Below are 23,197 nucleotides of genomic sequence, written 5' to 3'. Positions count from 1 at the left end.
TAGATACATTTTGTATCGTACCTACATACGATACTACGTACGATAAACGATAACAACCTAACCTATACCATAAATACAAGTGTGTTTTAGATGGGTGGAAGTTTATTCAAAATGATTTACATTTTAATAATATATCTTTCGATTTGAAATAATTCGATTTAAAATAAACTAGCGACTAACAAAGAAATAAAGACTGACTTAGCACAATTTGGATAAAATACGTACCTAATAAGAAGATTAATAAGATACTAAATCAACGTCTTCCTTATATGTTTTTAACACAAGGATATTCATAATTTATTAAATCAAACGAATTAATTAAGATTACAAATTAAAATTATAAATTTAAAAAGAGAAAGCGAAAATTCATGTTGTTCCTGGTGCAAAGGTGCCCATGATATTTTACTTATTTAATACGTGGGTCATACTGAAAGTTTCTGGATTCCGATATATATGAGAAAACTTATTTTTTCTAAGTGGCCAGTCCAGGAACTTTCAGTATGTCCTAAGTACAAATTTAACGATAGCATCTTTATTTAATGCGACAACGGAACAGTTTAGTACAGCCCTATCACCTACATACCTGCAGCCGGTCGCCACAGCCCTATAAGGTTAAAGTTGACAAGGATGCTGTTCGCATAAAATCCGAAAAATGTTTAACCAACGGTCGCTCATTCATGAAATAGGTGAGCTGGTTAAGGTAAGGAATGCTTAACGTTAGTTACTTTTAAAGAAACTGTTTACTAGTGTTTTCAAAACAAATTATTCATTAGTATTGTAGATAACAACCTCACACACAAAAATGGCTTTGAGTAGGTTTAAAATAAAAATAGGTTCCTAGGACTATGTGGCGTCTTGAACCAAAATATATTGAAAATTTATGCCATTTGGCATTAAGTCCGCCATTTGTACATTGTTGTATATATTTTGTGCAATTAAGTTTAAATAAAATAAATAATAAATAAAATTTAGGATAAGACGTGAAAATTATTTACGCAAGTGGTACTATTGATATTTCCGTATCATTTATTTTTACAAAGGTATAAGTTTTGCATTGACATATTTATGCGAAGTTAAGCTTGAAGTTCTAAAATGCAGAATTATATTTCTGTTTTTCACACTACTATCAGACCTGCGACTTCAGCTATAGTCCTACATAATGGAACATTCCTCAAGACCGTCAATAAATTAATGGCCAGATTTCACAACACTAAGTACAGGTTTGTATGTAGGTCCCATACGTAGGTAGTCGTACACTGCGTACAGTTGGCCCTCCATATATCACAGCGTAATGTATAGGCAGCTCAATACATATTCACTTATGGATAATTAGCCTTGGCGTCATTTCTCCTATATGAATATCTTTCGCCTACTGTACCTAACAAAACCGACAATGCAAACGCAAATTAAGGATGTACCTATCTATTATATGCAAATCTATGATAAGCAATGTATATGTACAACAATATGTCATTGTGTGTTTTCTTGCGTCATAATTGTAAGGTTTATATGTGAAGACAATTCGCGATTAGCAGTGTCAGTTTTTGTCTAATTGTTGTTAGGAAGGAACTGCGTGTCAAGGTGGTAAAAACTTTACATCACGTCCGTGACAAACAGGCACATAAGCCTGGTTGTAAGCGCTTACTATACGCCATATGGAATCTTGCAACAACATGGAAGTTGAAGCAACACTAAACACCTGTAAAAATTTACACCCGGCCGCATAATTGGATGGCCACTTTATGAATGAATAATGTGGAATAATAATGTGTCCATGCAATTATGCAGCTCGCTGTACACTCTATTTCTGAAGATACCAGTTCTGTAGTATCTTGTGAATACCTTCGCAAAGATAATTCCAGAGCGTTACGGAAGGAAATTCCTTTTAAACCGCAAAGTGCGGCCATTTAGGTTAACTTAGAACTTATGTCAGTACACTCAGCAGCAGTTCTTAGCTATACCTACAAGTGACTGTTCATAATGATCCTGAACACGACTCTCTTGTTAAAAAAAACATAGGTCGCTAGATCACATATGTTTATAATTGACGTCTGTATACGGAACTACGTACTAGCTGTAGTAACATAAAAAAGTAAAGGGATGTACAGCTGTCAGATACATCGGAGCGGCCCAGTTATTCACAGTATCTGAACACGCACTCTAACGCCCTCACAATAGAGGCGTGTTCAGATATTTGTGAGCGCCTTAGCCGCTCCGATATATCTGATGGTGACTGTACTTAATGTAAATAAAGTGAGGATTTTGTCGGAAGTGTGCATGTTTACGGAAAACTCTTAATAGCCGGCATCCTCTCATTGTTCTCAGAAAGGTCACGTCTATAGTGAGTAGTAGGGTCTGAGGGCCTACCGCGAACCACGTTCGACGTGTTGCCTCCCTGTCACACTTACGTACGAATGTACAAGTGCGACAGAGAGCCAACACGTCGAACGTGGTTCGCGGTAGGCCCTCTGTGCGGAAAGAGAAGAGTCGTGGATTATATTGGGCCCCATACATTCCACGACTCTTCTCTTTCCGCACAGACTACATATATTCATTGCATCAACTAACATAACTAAGTAGCGCAAATAGCGCGATCGATAGTAGCTTGAGTTGGTCAAACCAAATTGTCAGTAAATAAGAACAAAAAATAACTATACTCATCCTTTTCTTTTGGGTGCTAGTACTAGTGTAAGACAAAGATAGTATGATTCTCTCTGTCTATGTTTGAAATGAGATAGTCCTTTGACAAACTATAGCGTCTATATTTTAGCCTACTGCTATAGTCCGGCTAACTAGACTGACAAAGTGAAAAAGAATCACTGTAAATGTCATAGGTAGATAATTGATTGACATTTACGGTGACACTACTACACTCTGTTACTATGTTGGTATCACGGAAGAAAGAAAGAGCGCGCCGCGCTCTAAGGGGAAACGGCATGTGCCTGGATTAGTATGGGAACCTATGTCGCCAACACGCTGTCACAAAAATTGGCCATATTTTCTTATTTCGAAAGGGATTATGAACCCTCACCCATCACAATAATTTGAACCTTACAGTAAAGAAAATTATGTCGAAATTGCACTACGATTTTTATTTATTGTAAATAGTCATTTATGCTCTATCCCTTTTGCACTTGCATGGCTTTTCCAAGAGTGAATGCGATAGGATAAAATATTCGACTATGACGTTGACATATGCGATAGGGATGTGCATGATTCGGTGTGATATCGATAAACGCTTATTAATAATTAGTTTAAGTACACGTAAACTACTCAGTTTTTTATACATATGTATATTATATTTTCTGGCGAAGATTAGGTTACCTACTTACTTTTTCATAAAAAGCGGCAAGTGCGAGTCGGACTCGCCCGTGAAGGGTTCCGTATTTAGGGGATTTATGACGTATTAAAAAAAAACTACTTACTAGATCTCGTTCAAACCAATTTTCGGTAGAAGTTTGCATGGTAATGTACATCATATATTATTTTTAGTTTTATCATTCTCTTATTTTAGAAGTTACAGGGGGAAAAAATGATATTAGAAACCTCAATATCATTTTTGAAGACCTATCCCCCATATATACCCCACACGTGGGTTTGACGAAAAAATTTTTTTTGACTTTCAGTTCTAAGTATGGGGCAGCCTCAAAATTTATTGTGTTTTTTTTATTTTTGTACCATGCACGCAAGTAAGTGTAATTAATATGTATATAAGTGTAGTTAATAAGTGTTCACAATACTTATTAACTAGCACGTTATTATGTTAAGGCATAACAAAGCAATAATGTTGTGTCATCCATCAATATGAATCTCCGATATAAACTCGTATGCAAAATTATTAAAAAACGCTAATTAAAAACAATGGAAATATAGCTGGTCAAGCAGATCTTGTCAGTAGAAAAAGGCGGCAAATTTAAAAAATGTACGCGCGAAGGGATATCGTCCCATAGAAAATTTGAATTTCGCATCTTTTTTTACTGACAAGAATTTGCTTGACCAGCTATATCAGGGCTCTCCAAACCCCGGTCCGCGGGCCAAAATGTATGGGTAGTTGGGTACAATACTATAAGAAAAACTTTAAATCAAATAATCCATTGAATAGCAATAACAAAGTAAGAACATATTTTGTACATAATATAAAATGTGCATAAGCGACGACTTTTTCGATATGATCATCTAGCTAGAGGAAAAACAAAAATAAATTATCAAGAACATGTATGAACCTAAACAAAACTAATTGTGTATTTATACAAACATCGACATCGATAACTTTTTTGATATGGTCCTCGCACTGTGGCCGAATAGCGCACCCGTACATGACTTTTACGCTAAGTAGATTATCAACCTTATCTCATTTACATAAATTTGATTTTTGTACTAAACAATCCAAAAATCCTTGCGGAAACCGAAAATGTAAAAAATATTGAAATATTACATGAAATAATACTTACCGATGATATGAAATGCCTCCATGTCTAATATTTTTTGTCCGGCTAGTGTTTTTACACTCCAAAATGGAGCAGCACGGCATATTTGTAATTATTTGTAATTTTAACTGGAATCGTTTTCACATCTGACATTTCATAAGCGCCATACTGAACTGACAACGACTGACAGTAGCCCGTGGTGAAAGTGTGATCAGCTAATCATAATGCTGCCACACGCTATACACCTACGTTTCGCTTCTATTACTTCTTTGTTTTGTGGTTGGTATGTACAGAAGCTTGGTCCGCCTCTATAAATGCTAAAAAAAGTGATGATTTTAGGAGTATATATTTAATATGCTTCAAAAACGACTTCCAAAAAGGAGAAGCTACTATAAAATCAAGTGTTGGGGTGGGGTTAAACTATTACTAGTTGATATAATCTTAATCTATATATATAAATGCAAGTGTCCTGACTGACTGACTGACTGATTCATCAACGCAGAGCCGAAACTACAAAAGCTAGAAAGTTGAAATTTGCACATTAGGTTGAATTTATAAAGTGTACTAGAGATAAGAAGCGATTTTGAAAAATTCAACCCCTAAGGGGGTTAAAAAGGGGATGAAAGGTTGTATGGGGTGCAAGTTTTATTTTAAGCGAGGAATTTGAAACTTTGTAAAAATGTACTATATTAAAAAACAAGAAAATTAATTTCTGCGTTTTCGAAAGTTCATCCCCCAAGGTGGTGAAAAAGGGGTTGAAAGTTTGTATGGAGATCAAATATTTTTGCGAGTGTTGGACTTGAAACTTTGTATATGGGGATTTTATTATAAGACGGGAAAAGTAATTTCAGCGTTTTTGAAAATTCAACCCCTAACAGGGTTAAAAAGGGGTTGAAAGTTTGTATGGAGTTCAAATTTTATTTTAAGCTAGGAACTTGAAACTTCGTAAAAATATATGTTATTAAAATACAAGAAAACTAATTTCAGCGTTTTTGAATATTCATCCCCTAAAGTGGTGAAAAAGGGGTTGAAAGTTTGTATGGATATCAAACATTTTTTCGAACGCGGGACTTGAATCTTTGTATTTCGGGATATTATTAAAATACAGGAAAAGTAATGTCAGCGTTTTGTATACTTAATTCATCCCCTAACAGGGTTAAACAGGGGTTGAAAGTTTGAATCCATTACAAATGCTTTGAAACTTCTTAGAAAGGCATAATAGCCGATTACAAAAAGAAGTAATTGCAACGTTTTTGGAAATTCAACCCCTAAGTGGGTTAAAAAGGGGATGAAATTTCGTCTTAGGGTGCAAATTTTATTTTAAGCTAGGAACTTGAAACTTTGCAAAAAGGTATTGAATTAAGATAGAAGAAAACAAATTTCAGCGTTTTTAAAAATTCATCCCCCAAGGTGGTAAAACATGGGGTTGAAAATTTGTACGGATATCAAATATTTTTGAGAGTGCGGGACTTGAATCTTTGTATTTGGGGATATTATTAGAAGACAGGAAAAGTTATTTCAGCGTTTTGTAAATCCCCTAACAGGGTTAAAAAGGGGTTGAAATTTTGTATGGAGTTCAAATTTTATTTTAAGCTAGGAACTTAAAACTTCGTAAATATATATATGACGGCGCGATGTCGAATATTGCACCCGTATTTGTTTCTATCTTTAGATAACTTTCGAATGTTTGTTATTCCGTTGTTTGTTTCGATGAATTGTTGGTATCTTAATTATAGTAAATGATGGTAGTTATCAAACTATGTTTGTTATGATTGGTTAAACGTCAAAATATTATGGTTGTTATTAAAATGTAGGGTATCTTTGATATCACGTTGACATTTGACAGCTAGTTGTTTGTTTTGATTGCTTAAACGTCAAAATATTATGATTGGTGATTGTATTTAAATTCAGGGTATCTTTGAAATTGTGTTGACATTGACAGTCATGAAAATATTGAAGGTAGTATTCAAATAGGAGCGGGTTTCCCCCGAATAGGGTAGCAAGATGGCGCCGACCGGTCGGCAGTTGTCATTCTGTTGACAACTGCGCGCGGTGGTGCACGTGTTCTAACCTATTGGCTCCTAATCCAATTTTATTGTGTCAATCATATGTTATTTTGATCTAAAGAGTATTTAAATAAAATCAGTGATTTGTAAACGTGTAGAACGTGCTTTTATTTCCGCGTTTCCCCATCCTTATACCCCGATGGGTGATAATGATGAAAGTGACGATGCCAACACACGTGATAACTTAATCAATGATGACAAGCGTTCCGCCGAGCCTCCTGGTGCTTCGTCATATATGTTATTAAAATACAAGAAAACTAATTTCAGCGTTATTGAATATTCATCCCCTAAAGTGGTGAAAAAGGGGTTGAAAGTTTGTATGGATATCAAACATTTTTTCGAACGCGGGACTTGAATCTTTGTATTTCGGGATATTATTAAAATACAGGAAAAGTAATGTCAGCGTTTTGTATACTTAATTCATCCCCTAACAGGGTTAAACAGGGGTTGAATGTTTGAATCCATTACAAATGCTTTGAAACTTCTTAGAAAGGCATAATAGCCGATTACAAAAAAAGTAATTGCAACGTTTTTGGAAATTCAACCCCTAAGGGGGTTAAAAAGGGGATGAAAGTTCGTCTTAGGGTGCAAATTTTATTTAAAGCTAGGAACTTGAAACTTCATAAATAGGTAGTTAGATAGTAGGTTTTATTAAATAGAGGACATGAAAATCTTCTAAGGGGGTTTAGAGGGATTACATCGAGGACAATTTTATTCAGTTAGGGGCTTGAAACTTCGTAGGTTGTGAAAGACAAGTCTCATGCGTTGTATAATATTAATAATTAAGAAATGATTAACCGTCCTACCGCAATCTCTTGCTGCATAATGTTCTAAGCTAATGTAGAATATATAACCACCAATATACAAATCCACGCGTACGAAGTCGCGGGCAACAGCTAGTGTAGGTATATTTTTCAATGTGATTAATTACCTACTGTTTCTCTCTCTCTCTGACTAGACTGATATATGTGTTTTCACAACCAAACCTATATATTGTAGTTTTTTTATAAGTCGAATTAAATAAATGCGTATCTCGTATGTTTGTCAACTCGAAAACCAGTCTGAATCTATCTATCTAATACCTTTAAACGAGCAATTCTTGTTTATATATATATATTTCGGGGATCTCGGAAACGGCTCTAACGATTTCGATGAAATTTGCTATATGGGGGTTTTTGGGGGCGAAAAATCGATCTAGCTAGGTCTTATCTCTGGGAAAACGCGCATTTTCGAGTTTTTTTATGTTTTCCGAGCGAAGCTCGGTCACCCAGATATTGGATGCTAAAATTCTACATCAACATTAAAAAGAAAGAATGGCTATCGAATCAACCGTAACGCCGAAAGTTAAGAAACAATGGCACAGCTAATCAAGACAGTTAACTTTAATCTAAATAAAAAACACATTCCCTTTCGAAACAGAGCCCTATGTATTGTTATTAGTTGACAGACAAAAGTGCAAAACTTTCACTGAGACGAATTAGGTAACAGTCAACAATACATTACTGTTGGTATCTTTAGAGACCATTCATTTATAAAGACAGGTATGTCAATAACGAACAGAACACTGTGTGTGACCTCTGCTTATTTTCTCAAAGCGTTAACAAAATGGAAGTATGGCGTCATTTAAAATTAGAGTTTGAGTCTTGTCCAGTATTAGGCATTTTAAAATAAAAACTACGCCTTTATTATGCTTTCATTATAATTTTGTGGTTGTGACAGCTTTCAGACCAGTCCAATTTAAGTTCTAAAGAGAAGTAAGTGACAATTTTAATACACACAAACCTTTAATCCATAAAAAACAAATAGTTTACAACACCTACATTAATGACGAGGCACGAAGCATTGCGTGGAGATTCTCTTGATTCACTACCCTCTGTGTATTAAGGAATGCAATTTTCTATGGAGATTGTTAATCTTTTTATTCAACTGTCTCTGGTGCCTGTTCGATAATTAAATTCAATTGTATCGGTTACTTACTAAGGTCGTTTGTAGTATCTGAATTGAATGTCACGGAATAATTGTACTATTAAATGATTAATTGTCATGGAATTGATTACCGATAGTGGGCATTTCGTAACAGTTATTGTCACGGAGAGAGTGAGAAGGCAATAATAATACGTCATGTTTGATGGATCGTAAATATTGGTTTATTGGACGTGAGAAGTGCACATGTTGGTTGAAAGGTAAAGTCAAGAGAAAGCGCCTTCATGAGACACACCTGCTGGTTCGGACATAATAGAAGATCTTAAGGGTATCTGTCACTACTGAGTTAATACCGTAAATACATTACGTAAGGTAATTAAGGGCAATTGCAACCATAGAAAAAGCAACTAAGCGTTTATGCACTTAAATAGGGAAATAATTACACGATAACTCTATAATGGCCACTTGCACCATCCCACTAACCCAGGGTTAACCCGTTAAACCTGGAGTTACCATTGTTACCAGTATACCAGTACAATTTGACACGGGGTTAACGGTTTAACGGGTTAACCCCGCGTTTGTGGGATGGTGCAAGTCGCGCTAAGTAATATGCATTTCAAATTTTTTGGATCCTCTCTATCTATGGTCTACGTAAAATTATGTTTACCTATCAACTGGGGCTTAGCTAAAATCAGAAACTATAAGGTATAGCTTTTCTTCTTTATAAACCACTAAGGCCTTTTTTAGATGTTTCTCAAAAGCAGTCTTATCAAGATGTCTACGACATCCCACCATGAAAATTATCTGCTTATCTCATTCCCCAATATCTCAAACGAAAGTGATGCAGCGACGCAACTAAATAACAAATCAAAGAGTGAGTTGCGGCTTTAGATATAAGAGTTTGCAATGTCATCCACTGTCTTCGAAATACGTTGAAATTAACATAAAATGGCGTCACTCAGAAAATTCCCAAGATTACTAAAACATTTAAACATGCACCTATTCAGCCATTAAGCAACTAAAAGCAATAAAGTTAGTCACAAGCCCCAGTTTAGTGTCTAATCGTGCTTGCGGGTAATTTCATTGTTCTGCCGGTGTTGTAACGGCGCTAACGGTCACCGTACCGTGCGTTACTTACGTGTCACTGGTCATTAGTGGAACTGTTTTACGGTGACAATTTTTTAAGGGTCACGCGTTTTTACACAGTTGTTTCGTTTACGCTTTGTTTCATGATTCTTCCACTTGGTGGTTGAGCTTACTCGTGGGGCTTAGTCAATTTGTGTAAAATGTCCTATAATATTTATTTAATATTTATTTATTTATTCCAGTCCGCTAGGGTGACTTGAATGTGTGACAATTGAGGACACTTTAGCATCGCTGTCTTAGGTTTCCTCTTCTTTACCTGGGCTTATTGACCTCTGGTCTGTCCTAGTGGGTAGTGACCCTACCTGTGAAGCCGCGGTCCTGGGTTCGAATCCCAGTAAGGGCATTTATTTGTGTGATGAGCACAAATATTTGCTCCTGAGTCTTGGGTGTTATGTATTTGTATTCTATGTATTTATGTATTTGTATATTATATACATATATCGTTGTCTGAGTACCCACAACACAAGCCTTCTTGAGCTTACTGTGGGACTTAGTCAATCTGTGTTAGTATGTCCTAGGTATAATATTTATTTCATTTATTTATTTATTTATTTATTGAGAATGGGCCCAAGAATTCAGCTTTATTATGTAGGTAGGTAAATGTACAAAGAATGTGCTCTGTTAAGTGTTAATGGTTAGGGCAATATTTCTCTCATCAACGATCAACAATGTAAGTGCATTGATAAACATTGTATGAACAGGAAACATGTATTTGACACCTCTGGAGTTATACAGGTTTTCAAACAAGGTCCACAATTGTTTCAATCAAGTTTACATCACTCCGGTTACGAGCTTGCTCGCTCGCGCAGATATCTGTATCTATTTATTTAAATTTTCAAGTAAACTATGTCTTTAATAGCAAGGCCATGGTTCACAGTCTGACCGTACAAAGCCTGTGACTGAGAACCGCACACACTCGCCGATGGCCTCGATCTCGCTTTTATTTCGTTATGGCTCTTTGTGTTGCATTGTTATAATATTTGTAAAGTCTAATAAAGTAAGCCATATCTTTATGGAACAGTCTGTGATTTCTTATTAACAACAATGTTTCAAATTAGAGGCCATGAGTTCAAATCGCTATGCTTTTGTATGATTTTTTTATAAAAATTTACAAGAACGGAGATTAATGTTTTCAGGTTTGTGCGTAAGTATGTATAACTTAAGGAATCATCTAACAAGGATGGTATCGAATATCGATAACAATCAGATTATTTTTTAAATTCTTGATCACTAACTATTTAGTAACTGTATTTAAAACGGGCAAATATCAGAGGACTAATTTAAAAATATTAAACGAAATGGGGTAAAACACAAAGTATTGATTGCAATGGCTAAATAGTTTACTTTACATGATTTGAGATACAATTAAATAAATAAAAACTATGCTACTAATACTAAACTTACTAAACCGTAAGCTTTAATCGTCAATAAGAAAAGACAAAGTCAGTATTTAACAAAAAAAAAACAACGGGTTGCACTCCGGGAGTGCCGGCAGAAGTGAAAACTCAATGACATTGTAACAGTTTTTCGATCAGGTCACGTGTCCGTCTTACGAATTTTCAATGTGTCGAATGTGTCGGTCAAGTGACCTGTCGCGAGTTTAACATTTTTTTCCCCACCTCAAAAAGTGCACAGCGCCGCTAAAGAAGTTTTCACTTCAAAAATAATTTCATAAACATTACAGAATGCACTAGAATTCGTCGTGTAACATTGATAATTGTCAGTGCGCATTAATAAATGCCTGTCGATCGCAATGCGTAACTCAACGATCGCACAAACCGCGGGGGTAATGGACAGTGACAAGTATGGCGTGTCGGTGACCGGCGCCGGCGCCGGCGACTCACCGGCGAGCCACAGTTGTCAAATTAGGCGCATTGTTGTTGGAAAAGTTGACAGTCGTGGTATCCAGAATTGGATAGGACTGTCATGGTTACTAGCCTAGTTAGTAGTAGCATAGAATAAATAATAGTACTAAGTACAGAAGACTCTCTCTCTAACAAAACGCGTCTGTTACGATCAGCACAGATATGGCCGCTAGGTGGCGACAGCGCCACGCGCGGCTTATAGCTTTCCCCGAAATTGGGGCCAAACGGATACTTTTAGCTACCTGTAGCAAAGCGACGAAATCGCGGAATGAGGCACGCCTGGTATTAGTAGTAGTAGTGACCCGTCTACAATACCTACGAGCTTCTGCCTGAAAATGGGCGAAGACACGACTTTTAATGAAATTAAAATGTTATCCGAACTTTTTCCAACAGAAACTAAAGCTTTGTTGAGTTTAGGTCCAGTTTCCTAAATTCGCAACACGGAATTTCTGTTATTATTGGTTCGCTTAGACACGGTTTCTAATTTCAAAAATTAGTTTTAAATAAAGAGATTCATATAAAATACTCACCACTTAAAAAAAATATGCTTTTCTAAATTATTTGTGTTTTTTTTTTGTTTTGTATAATATTTTGCAATATATGATTATCATTTACCGCTAACTAGCTTTAACGTTCTGCGCATGTGAATGTTTGTGTAACGGGAGCGTACTAGCAGTCATAGTGCAAATCCAGTGGCATGCATAATTATCGGAGGTTGTACCGTGTTACGTAACCGTTACGAATGTAACGGTGGAGACGTAACGGGCCCGCAACCCGGGTTTTTCTGTCACCGCGTTCGTGCTCTGTTTCATGTTGGGTGCGCACGCGCAGAGCGCCAGATATTTGGCTAGAAATTAAGCCGTCGGTATAGTCGATGTGGCGTTCATCGGCGATCAGCTGCTCTCATCTCGAGTCAAGAACTCACTATTTCACAATAAAATTGTCGGTACCAACTTTTCTATGAATTTGTCACAGAAAAGATTTTGTGTATGATAAAACAGGGGCCAGACCGAAAAAGTAAAAACAAGGAAAAAAGGAAGAGTTAAACTAGTGTAAGTTAAAGCTAACAAAAAAATATGCATAAGGATTATAAGGAACGACTAATATCTACTCAGAAAATCACGACAAAAAATTAAATTAAAGTACTAAATGGCCAGAAACTGACATTTTTCCTTGGTCCTTGGTGATGGTATGATGATCTGGTGAATTATAGCAGGATGCTTGACCTCTAGTTTATAAAAAAAGAATGAAATAGTCGAAACCTGGAGCTAATACCGTTGCTAACGCAATAATTGCATAACATCTGCAACTGCAACCGTAGACACTTTAGTAAACGGCATTGTTCGGCAGCCAAGTAATTAAAAATACCTATGTCTATTAGGAAGTCTTTCAGTAACGTAAAAAACCTAGTATTGTATTAGGAATCTAAGCCCAATAAGGAATTACCATGTCGCATTGACACTGGAAATAGATCAGGCCGCACGTGATTAGCATAATTTCTAACAGGCGTTAGAAGAAACAGCCTTCCGTCCGCATTCTGGTATAATGTGAACCATTCATAGCAATAAAGCATTGTGCCACGCCTTTTCTGTGTTAGTAAGAGTGAGCCACAAACATGCATATAATTTAGATACATAATACCTGTCCTAGTATGCAAGTATACGTACCTATACAACAAACTATAGTATTACGTATAAGATTTTTTTTCAATAACCAAAGATTCTTAGTATTATTTTTACCATATCTACATGCTTACTTTAATAAAATAAGATGTAACATCCCAGATTCTTTGCTGAGATAGGAAATAAAGGAAGTCTTCTTAAATGAGTTTGGTATGCGTTTTTGTAAGATTATAAAAGCTGGCTGTTTTAAAACACGTTGCATAAGTAACTAGTAAAATATATAAATATACAAATGCTTAGGTGCCTTAGCTATTGCTCAATCAATAAAGAAATACACACAATTCAGTCGCATAAAATTCCACTTTGACATTTCATTACCAACAAAGACGATTGCATTAATGTATTCTAACGTCCATTACAAACCAATCTGTAAAAGTGAATCTCCAACAACCATATAAAGTGTAGATAAATCATGTACGCAGAAACACCCGCCACTTTTTACCCGTTCTTCAAACGAAAGTCGGAAACGAGCGGAACACCACTTAATTACCTTTATATCATGGATGCGAACATACGTAAATCGACTATTATGTTTTTATCGTGTGTTCGATGCAAATACCTTTTACTAATACGGATATTAGAGCTTGATTTTCATCACGCTGCAATGAGTTACTTTCTTCGGTGAATGTGCATTTTTCGACAGTAGGACGTACATTATGTACTTATTAAACAATTATTAATTAAATCGATGTTATAAATTACTTTCGTTTCATTTGTGCATTGAATACTGAAATGATGCAAATTAGTTTATTACTGGTAATGACTTGTTTACATAAATCATAAGCGTGTTTCATAAAACGATGCATATTAAGAAATAGGATCATCATACTACGCAGACGAAATCGCGGGCAGAACCTAGTTACGAATAAATTGAAAACTGTAAAATAGTTAACGTAGGTAAGGAAGATATTTTAGTTTTAGTCCCTTTGGTTTTAAGGTATTGATTATATCTTCCTTCCTGTTAGAGTACATAGGCAACTATAAAAAAACGAGTAATATAATAAACTAACGGTATGCTTTTTACGCAATCTCATCAATCACCAACCATAACTATCAGACCCCTTCCTTAATTTACCTTTAATATACGTCACGTACCAAATAACTTTGGTATCAGTGGTAACTGACCAGAATACTAACACCCCTGAGCCTTAATACTTTTTATAATACCACGTTCCAACTTACATTGGGCGATTATTTAGCTATCGATATTTATATAATGATTATAATGCGAGTTATAAATTACATTGTATTGCGGCCCGTCATCGTTATCGTATCGTATCGTATAATTCAGTGTTCAGGCTATGAAGTGATATAACTTCCGTTGACTGTGATGTCACTTCCTCCTGAGCTTTCGAAGTTTCGTCTAGAGGTGGCTTTTTAAAGAGTATAAAAAGGAGGATTCATGTGCGGAATTGCGGATGTATAATATAGTTAGGATTTTTTGTATGCATTTTCTAAGTACCTTTGTAGGTAAATACATATTCAAAAACTTGTCCCAATATCATCAGGATTCCAAGTCAGCAAGTTTAAAATTTCTCCAAAACGCACGGTCTCCACTAACAGATTTGTCTTGTCATTATATACATAAGTACCTACCTAAATTATAATTTCATATTATTTGACCTACTTTTAGATTTCCTTTTAAGTTGAGTGTACTTATCTTCTTTCAAAAAGATGTTTTCTTATAGTAAAAAGTTTATTTTCTCTCTTACACATAAACACTCACTGCCATATGTCACACGATATATCATTCCTATTTCCCATGTGCAGAGTCACGGTAATGAGATAACGTGCGTGTTCAATGAAATCACGCACTTTTTAGGGTTCCGTAGCCAAATGGCAAAAAACGGAACCCTTATAGATTCGTCATGTCTGTCTGTCTGTCTGTCCGTCTGTCCGTCTGTCCGTCTGTCTGTCCGTCCGTATGTCACAGCCACTTTTCTCCGAAACTATAAGAACTATACTGTTGAAACTTGGTAAGTAGATGTATTCTGTAAACCGCATTAAGATTTTCACACAAAAATAGAAAAAAAACAATAAATTTTTGGGGTTCCCCATACTTCGAACTGAAACTCAAAAAAATTTTTTTCATCAAACCCATACGTGTGGGGTATCTATGGATAGGTCTTCAAAAATGATATTGAGGTTTCTAATATAATTTTTTTCTAAACTGAATAGTTTGCGCGAGAGACACTTCCAAAGTGGTAAAATGTGTGTCCCCCCCCCCCCTGTAACTTCTAAAATAAGAGAATGATAAAACTAAAAAAAAATATATGATGTACATTACCATGTAAACTTCCACCGAAAATTGGTTTGAACGAGATCTAGTAAGTAGTTTTTTTTTATACGTCATAAATCGCCTAAATACGGAACCCTTCATGGGCGAGTCCGACTCGCACTTGGCCGCTTTTTTTCATTCATAACCTATCATGGCATTGTTTCTATTTAATGTTTGTTTTCATACATAGATAGTTAGATACTGTTCTTATTTATTATACAATTAAATATGAACAATGGATATGTAAATTTTACATAGGTAATTATGATTTGTTGAAAGTTTACGAATTAGATAGCCATAATTACCAGAATTGTGATTTTCGTCTCTCCTGTTGACTGTTAAAAAGACCTGAAACAAAAATAATACAAATAAGTTAATAAATAATAGTAGCCAATAAAATTTAATTTTCAGGCACTTATTAAACACCATCATGATCAGCCTACATAATAACGTATCTCCCACCACAGAGGGGCTACCGCGAAAACCGATTTTCGCAAATTGCGGGGATCTTTCTCTTTCACTCCAATGAAGGCGTAATTAGAGTGACAGAGAAAAATGCCCGCAATTTGCGAACTTCTATTTTTACGGTTATAGCCCAGGCTTCCTCCAGGAGGGGATTTGGACGTAGTCTAGTAAGTATGCGATAAACTTTTTGGTACGTGGTGCTATAAGGGTTCGGACACACAACTCCCGGTTTAGAAAGCTTGGCTACCAATGCTTAGAATTTTATGAAATAGTGTAACTAACAGCTAACAGGTGATAAAAACTATCTTTCGAAATAAGACAAAATGAAGCAGGTCCTTTCTCCTAAACAATCTCTATCAGCAAGCACTTTACGATGTAAATCAGACAACAATGCACCTTTCCCCATCACAATAAGATCTTAAACGAGCACAATTTATAGGTTCAATGGCTGTAAACAGGTATCGTTATCGCGGGTTCATTGACCGCGATAAGGGCATTAGCATACAAACTCTTCCTGGTGCGTTCCCATGTGTTACGAGTGCGAGTCGAGTCCTTGGTCGTACCAGTGTAAAGTGACCTAATGTGTATTTGCGATTCCGACTACAAGCGGCACCGGCGTGTACCACCACTATCTAAAGTGAACCGTAATGGTATTAATAAAAGGATCAGTTTAAAGTGAATGGAAGTGTCATGCATGACTATGGCACCTCCATTCCGCCTCACTCTTAATTGAACCATTCACCCTAAACATTAAAGTTGAATTTAGCGCTGCTCGTTGCGGCTAAGTATAGTGTAAATTTTATAGTTGGTCTGAACGATCAACTAGCCCCGAGTTCGCAGCGATGGCAATAAAGCTGGCTGGATGAAGTGCAATTAAATTAAATTTTCACTGCGTTTTGATGTGCGATAAACCTAGGTTTATATTATTGCTTGTTAGTTGTAAAACTGAAGGGGAAAATGTAAAAGTAGGTACATTTGAAATGGAAGATACTTTATAATAATATTTATTAGTATACCGTCGTCGTAACCATAAACTTGGGTGTATTTTTAGGGTTCCGTAGCCAAATGGCAAAAACGGAACCCTTATAGATTCGTCATGTCTGTCTGTCTGTCCGTCTGTCTGTCCGTCTGTCTGTCCGTCCGTATGTCACAGCCACTTTTCTCCGAAACTATAAGAACTATACTGTTGAAACTTGGTAAGTAGATGTATTCTGTGAACCGCATTAAGATTTTCACACAAAAATAGAAAAAAAACAATAAATTTTTAGGGTTCCCCATACTTCGAACTGAAACTCAAATTTTTTTTTTCATCAAACCCATACGTGTGGGGTATCTATGGATAGGTCTTCAAAAATGATATTGAGGTTTCTAATATCATTTTTTTCTAAACTGAATAGTTTGCGCGAGAGACACTTCCAAAGTGGTAAAATGTGTGTCCCCCCCCCCGTAACTTCTAAAATAACAGAATGATAAAACTAAAAAAAATATATGATGTACATTACCATGTAAACTTCCACCGAAAATTGGTTTGAACGAGATCTAGTAAGTAGTTTTTTTTTTATACGTCATAAATCGCCTAAATACGGAACCCTTCATGGGCGAGTCCGACTCGCACTTGGCCGCTTTTTTTTATTTGCAATTGTTTGGAGCCAGATAGTGCTATTGCATGACAAATTGTTCGAAATATTTCAGTCGTACGAAATGTCCATCCTAGACACTTCGTTATTTACATACAAGTGACGGGTCTTTTCTACTAAAGATCCCGTTTTTCGCGGGTACGGTTTTCTGCAGGATTTCGTTTTAGTAGTATATACGTGCTAATATAGTAACGTTCTCACGAGCATTCCGTTTGCGGGATACATTTTTCATACTGCTAAAACGGGATCATTATTAATCGATCGGGATATTTAAAAAAATATTCCTTAACTTTACCTCGATTTATTACAATCTTTCTTACCTTAAGCATACGTTACGCCAAATCATAACTTTAACTCCATCGCAATTCAACGCGGTAACGCAGCGAGTGTGATGGGCACCTTTGCGCTAGGGGTAGCGCGGGGAGGCCTCTTTCAGTAGTTTTTATATTCCTTGTTTTATTTTAGATATATTTAGGGTTGTTAGTTTTAATTTAGTATTATTCATAGATTTATTTAGTTCTTAAGTTATTTATTTATCTTTTTACTGTCTTTTTCAATGAAATAAATTAAACCTTTACCGGTATTTCACTCACCTGAGAGTAAATCGTTAATCTAGAATTGCATATTTTCTACCATGACCGGCAAAATTGACCTAAATTGGACCTAAGTAGTTTAATAAACTTATGTTTCAAACAACGACTATGTAATTAACGAAACTAATGGTAATGACGTTCTATCGTTTATGGTAATTTGTTAATTGTGAACCCTCGCCATCTTGCAACTCTATTGGGATTATTTCTGAAAACTTAAAATTAGGCTCCATTATGTAGCATTGCATTGTATTTAGCATCCTTATGCGAATCATACACACGCAGAAACACTAAAACTGTATCTTCTGTTCCGGAAAATTAAGTAGGTATCGTAAAATGGGGTTAGTAGGGTCAAAACTGAAATTCAAACCTCGATAACATTTTATTTTTACATATGAAAACTGAATGGTGTATATAATAAGTGTTCCGGACGTTTGTATTTTAGTTTTTATTTTATTTTGGGTAGTTCCATTTCATAACTTTGACGATAAAGAGGAAAACGCACCTCACCACGTAGTGCCTCGTATTTGGGGTAAGAGGGGTTTTCATACAAAGGTGATTCTGGAAGATTGTTGGATCGATTTTTTTTATTATGCGTATTACTATAGCTCCATTTTAAATGGGAATACATTATTTTTGTAGCAGTAGCCTTAAAATCCCTTCTCACCCCCCTCTCAAACCTTCTCTCCTCATTCATAAATCACCTCTCCCCGCGAAACCTACTCACCCCGTTTTACGGTATACTGGAGCCTAAGTTATACCGGTCTTGATGTATTTTGGCCTGGACTAAATTTGAGGGCATTTGCCTCATCAGTACTCTTAACTTTCGGCAACAAAATATACTAAATAACTTAAATCATCCACTTAGGTAAGGGAACGGGACATTTCGATCTAGAATCCATCTAAGCTAACTTTGCACCGATGTGAATAGAAAAAAGTGAGGGATTGTCGTTATAGGAATGTCATAGTTCCATAGAAATTTGATATTAATGATGAAATTGCCACACTTTCTCATTGCAGATGCGATCAGCTTCGTCTGATTATAAGTACCTGAGCTTATGTTCGCCCATTTTTATCACTGGCAACCCACGCCTATCGAACGTTGTGAAATTCTCACAAAACTGTTGATCGCGTGAGTACGGACAGCACGACAAGTTTTCTAATCACAAAAAAATACAAGACGCAACACCATTCTAGCCTCTCTCTAGATAATTGACCTGATTATATTGATTACATGAGTTATTGTGGTATTGTTTATTTTTGTACTGTTTATTAAGATACGATGCGTCGCAACATTACAGACGTATGAATGAACGTTACATATGGAATTATTGAATTATTGACCCAAATGTTTCTGTATTTAGGAAGATATAGAGAAGGGTGGAATCACATCTGTCAGCATCGAGCCGCATTTTATATATGAGAAATCGCTCATTAGTATGAAGATGCGTACGCATCGGAAAGCTGAAAGCATGCGTACGCATCTTCATACTAACGAGCAATTTCTCATATATAAAATGCGGCTCGATGCTGATAGATGTGATTCCACCCTAACGTTTTTAACTTTTTACTCTCTACATATGTAAATAAATACATAATTTATTTATTATATATGTTAGCCTCTGCTGGGCAAACGCCTGTCTTTTTCTCCTAAGGGTCTCTGTTGATAGCAATATTAGACCTTCTTGGAAGACATCAATTTAAGATTGTGCCACCATCTCCTTCCTTGACGCTGCACCATATTCGGTAGATATATGTAGTTTGTCAAAGGACTGTCTCATTTCAAACAAAAACAGAGAGAATCATACTATCTAAGGTCTTACACTAGTACTAGCACCCAAAAGAAAAGGATGAGTTCCTATTAGTTTTCCTGGTTCTTACTGACAAATTGGTTTGACCAACTATATCTTTATTTATCTACAAGCCGTTTGGCATACGGCGGATGTGTCTCAGATTGCCTCAAATGAAAGAGATCACCAGAGGTCGTCGGGGGTGAGCTAAAGCTTATAATTTATCATGTCTTACGTCATACTATAAGGAAAATAGGTCACCCCCGCTGACCTCCGGAGATCACATAAAGTCTATTTTTTTATTCGGTAGACTAAAATGACATTTCATAGTATGAACATAAAATGTCATTTCATACTATGAAATGTCATTTTAGTCTACCGAATAAAAAAATAGACGTTAAGTAATTTTTGTTGCAGGTCCTTGCTGACCGTACTGAAAATAGTTACAATTTGTGCACAAGCCTCACGCAAGAGCGTAGGCATGTCATGCTCGCAAGTGGTCCAAGGTTCGACGCCCGATCAGTGGAACGTGATATCGAACACTTAATTACCTTAATTTGAGCGTGAACAACTTTAATGATAACGTTAGATACATGTACAGTTTGTAATGGGAGGACAAACAGATCGATTTCAACACTTTTAGAAAATAAACTATTCTTATTCTTATTTGATTAATGGTGTTTTTATGGCATTTAATTGACATTGTTTTGAAATTAGATTTTAACACTATCAAAGATTTTTTTATGTTGTGTATAAAATTGTATACAAAACGTAATTTGCCTAAGGCAGCAGAAGTGACGTGGATGTATTATTCTAAACAGGTAGAATTGGCTATGTTTGGCTTTTATATCCATCATTCACTTCACTTCATCACGTTCCGTGTTAACCATCATCACTACATAGCATAAAACAAAGTCGCTTCCCGCTATCTATCTGTCTGTCTGTATGCTTAGATCTTTAAAACTACGCAACGGATTTTGATGCGGTTTTTTTAATAGATAGAGTGATTCAAGAGGAAGGTTTATGTATAATTTGTTAACCCGTGCGAAGCCGGGGCGGGTCGCTAGTAAAGTTATAAATGTTAATTTGTTTGCTACATGTATAGGAAATTGTTTTCATACCTAAACTAGCGACCCGCCCCGGCTTCGCACGGGTTGACAAATTACACATTAGCCTTCCTCTTGAATCACTCTATCTATAAAAAAACCGCATCAAAATCCGTTGCGTAGTTTTAAAGATCTAAGCATGACATGACAGGCAGACAGGAAAGCGACTTTGTTTTATACTATGTAGTGATAGTGATGATAGATTAGCTGGCTAGAAATATAATAAACTTCACGAGCGTAGAAGTCCTATCACCAAACAGTAGCATTTCAGTAAAATTAAATAGACAGTAAGATGGTGTGCGAAATGACTTGTGAAAGGCGCCATCTGCAGTTTCCTAATATCAGCATAGCGATGACTCTTCACCGGCATGAATCCAATACGCGCTGGTCATTAGGCATCTCAAGAAAATCTTTAGGACACTACGCAATACGAAACATTCACTTTGATAACCTGTGATGATATCAGTTCGTTGTACCAGGTAAGGCGAAAGTAATTCCGGCTTTGGTGTAATTTTCGCGAATCATCCGGTTCTAATATTTCATATTAATAAACGTAATAGGTAAATAGTTACGGATATTACGTTTCAAATTTTCGCATGGAGAAGGTTTGTGGGGGCTGATTTGAATTCTTGTTTTATTCATACTAGTACTATAACTGCTTGGCGTACTTAAAGAAGTTTAGGTTAATTATCATTAATGTATGACTCTTTAGATATTAATTCATAAACGTTTACTAAAGTTGACAAGCCGATAATAATAGTTTGTTCCTTTCCGACGTATTGGTATGATGGAAAGGGACAAACGATTATTATCGACTTGTCAACTTTAGTAAACGTTTATGAATAAGGGGGTAAGTAGTTAACATCAATATATTATGTATTTAAAAGATCCCTCAAATTGATACACTTCCTAGAAATGGGTGAAAATCACACCAATATTGTAATTGTGGTATAAGTATGTAATAATAACAAGTAATATATATCTCTTTAGTAAATAAGTATAGTATTTTTAGGGTTCCGTAGCCAAATGGCAAAAAACGGAACCCTTATAGATTCGTCATGTCTGTCTGTCTGTCTGTCTGTCCGTCTGTCCGTGTATGTCACAGTCACTTTTCTCCGAAACTATAAGAACTATACTGTTGAAACTTGGTAAGTAGATGTATTCTGTGAACCGCATTAAGATTTTCACACAAAAATAGAAAAAAAAACAATAAATTTTTGGGGTTCCCTATACTTAGAACTGAAAATCAAAATTTTTTTTTTCATCAATCCTATACGTGTGGGGTATCTATGGATAGGTCTTCAAAAATGATATTGAGGTTTCTAATATCATTTTTTTCTAAACTGAATAGTTTGCGCGAGAGACACTTCCAAAGTGGTAAAATGTGTGTCCCCCCCCTGTAACTTCTAAAATAACAGAATGATAAAACTAAAAAAAATATATGATGTACATTACCGTGTAAACTTCCACCGAAAATTGGTTTGAACGAGATCTAGTAAGTAGTTTTTTTTTAATACGTCATAAATCGCCTAAATACGGAACCCTTCATGGGCGAGTCCGACTCGCACTTGGCCGCTTTTTTTTATAGTCTCAACATTAACTCTTTTCCTTGCCTATTACATCATTGTGTGATAATTGCATTCTAATAACACGCCAGCACCTAATATTCACGTAAACGTTCCCAAGAAAATAGAAATTAAATTACAGGCAACGCCTTTTGTTAGTCGAAGAAAACAAATTACACCTTACGAGTATTTTAATAATGTAGGTGCCCTGACAAAGGTATAATGGAAGTATTTTATCTCGACTGCGATTTACGATACAATATCCGGGAGACCGCGCGAGCTTTGCTCGGAAAACATATAAAAAACTCCAAAATGCGCGTTTTCCAGAGCTTCTAGCCTAGATCGAATTTTCGCCCCCGAAAACCCCATATAAATTTCATCGAAATCTTTAGAGCCGTTTCCGAAATCCCTGAAATATGTATATAAATAAATAAATATAATATACCTACAAGAATTGCTCGTTTAAAGGTATTGCGATTTACGATACATGAATGACATGTAAGTATTCGACACTTTCGATGGTAATTTTAAAAAATTGAGGTGACATTCAAATGGCCACTGCAGCTGCATTACTGCTGCAGCAAACTGCTGTGGTGTTGACGCGGGCGCTGTCACTGTCAATGGCCTTGATAAAATGAGAGACGGTTGAACGAACGT

General features: G+C 36.0%; 1 protein-coding gene across 4 annotated transcripts in view; it reads right to left on the bottom strand.

The window, feature by feature from the left end:
* LOC134656866 (zinc finger CCCH domain-containing protein 13) overlaps positions 1-23,197 on the bottom strand; it is a 109,956-nt gene that overhangs the window by 38,159 nt on the left and 48,600 nt on the right. For all 4 annotated transcript variants that reach the window (XM_063512396.1, XM_063512398.1, XM_063512397.1 and 1 more), the window contains exon 2: positions 15,693-15,735. The gene's annotated coding sequence lies outside the window, so the exon portion shown is untranslated. The remainder of the gene's footprint in view (positions 1-15,692; positions 15,736-23,197) is intronic.

This window comes from Cydia amplana, chromosome 19, assembly GCF_948474715.1.
Source record: "Cydia amplana chromosome 19, ilCydAmpl1.1, whole genome shotgun sequence".
Lineage (NCBI taxonomy): Eukaryota > Metazoa > Arthropoda > Insecta > Lepidoptera > Tortricidae > Cydia > Cydia amplana.
This window is presented reverse-complemented; position numbering and strand designations above follow the sequence as displayed.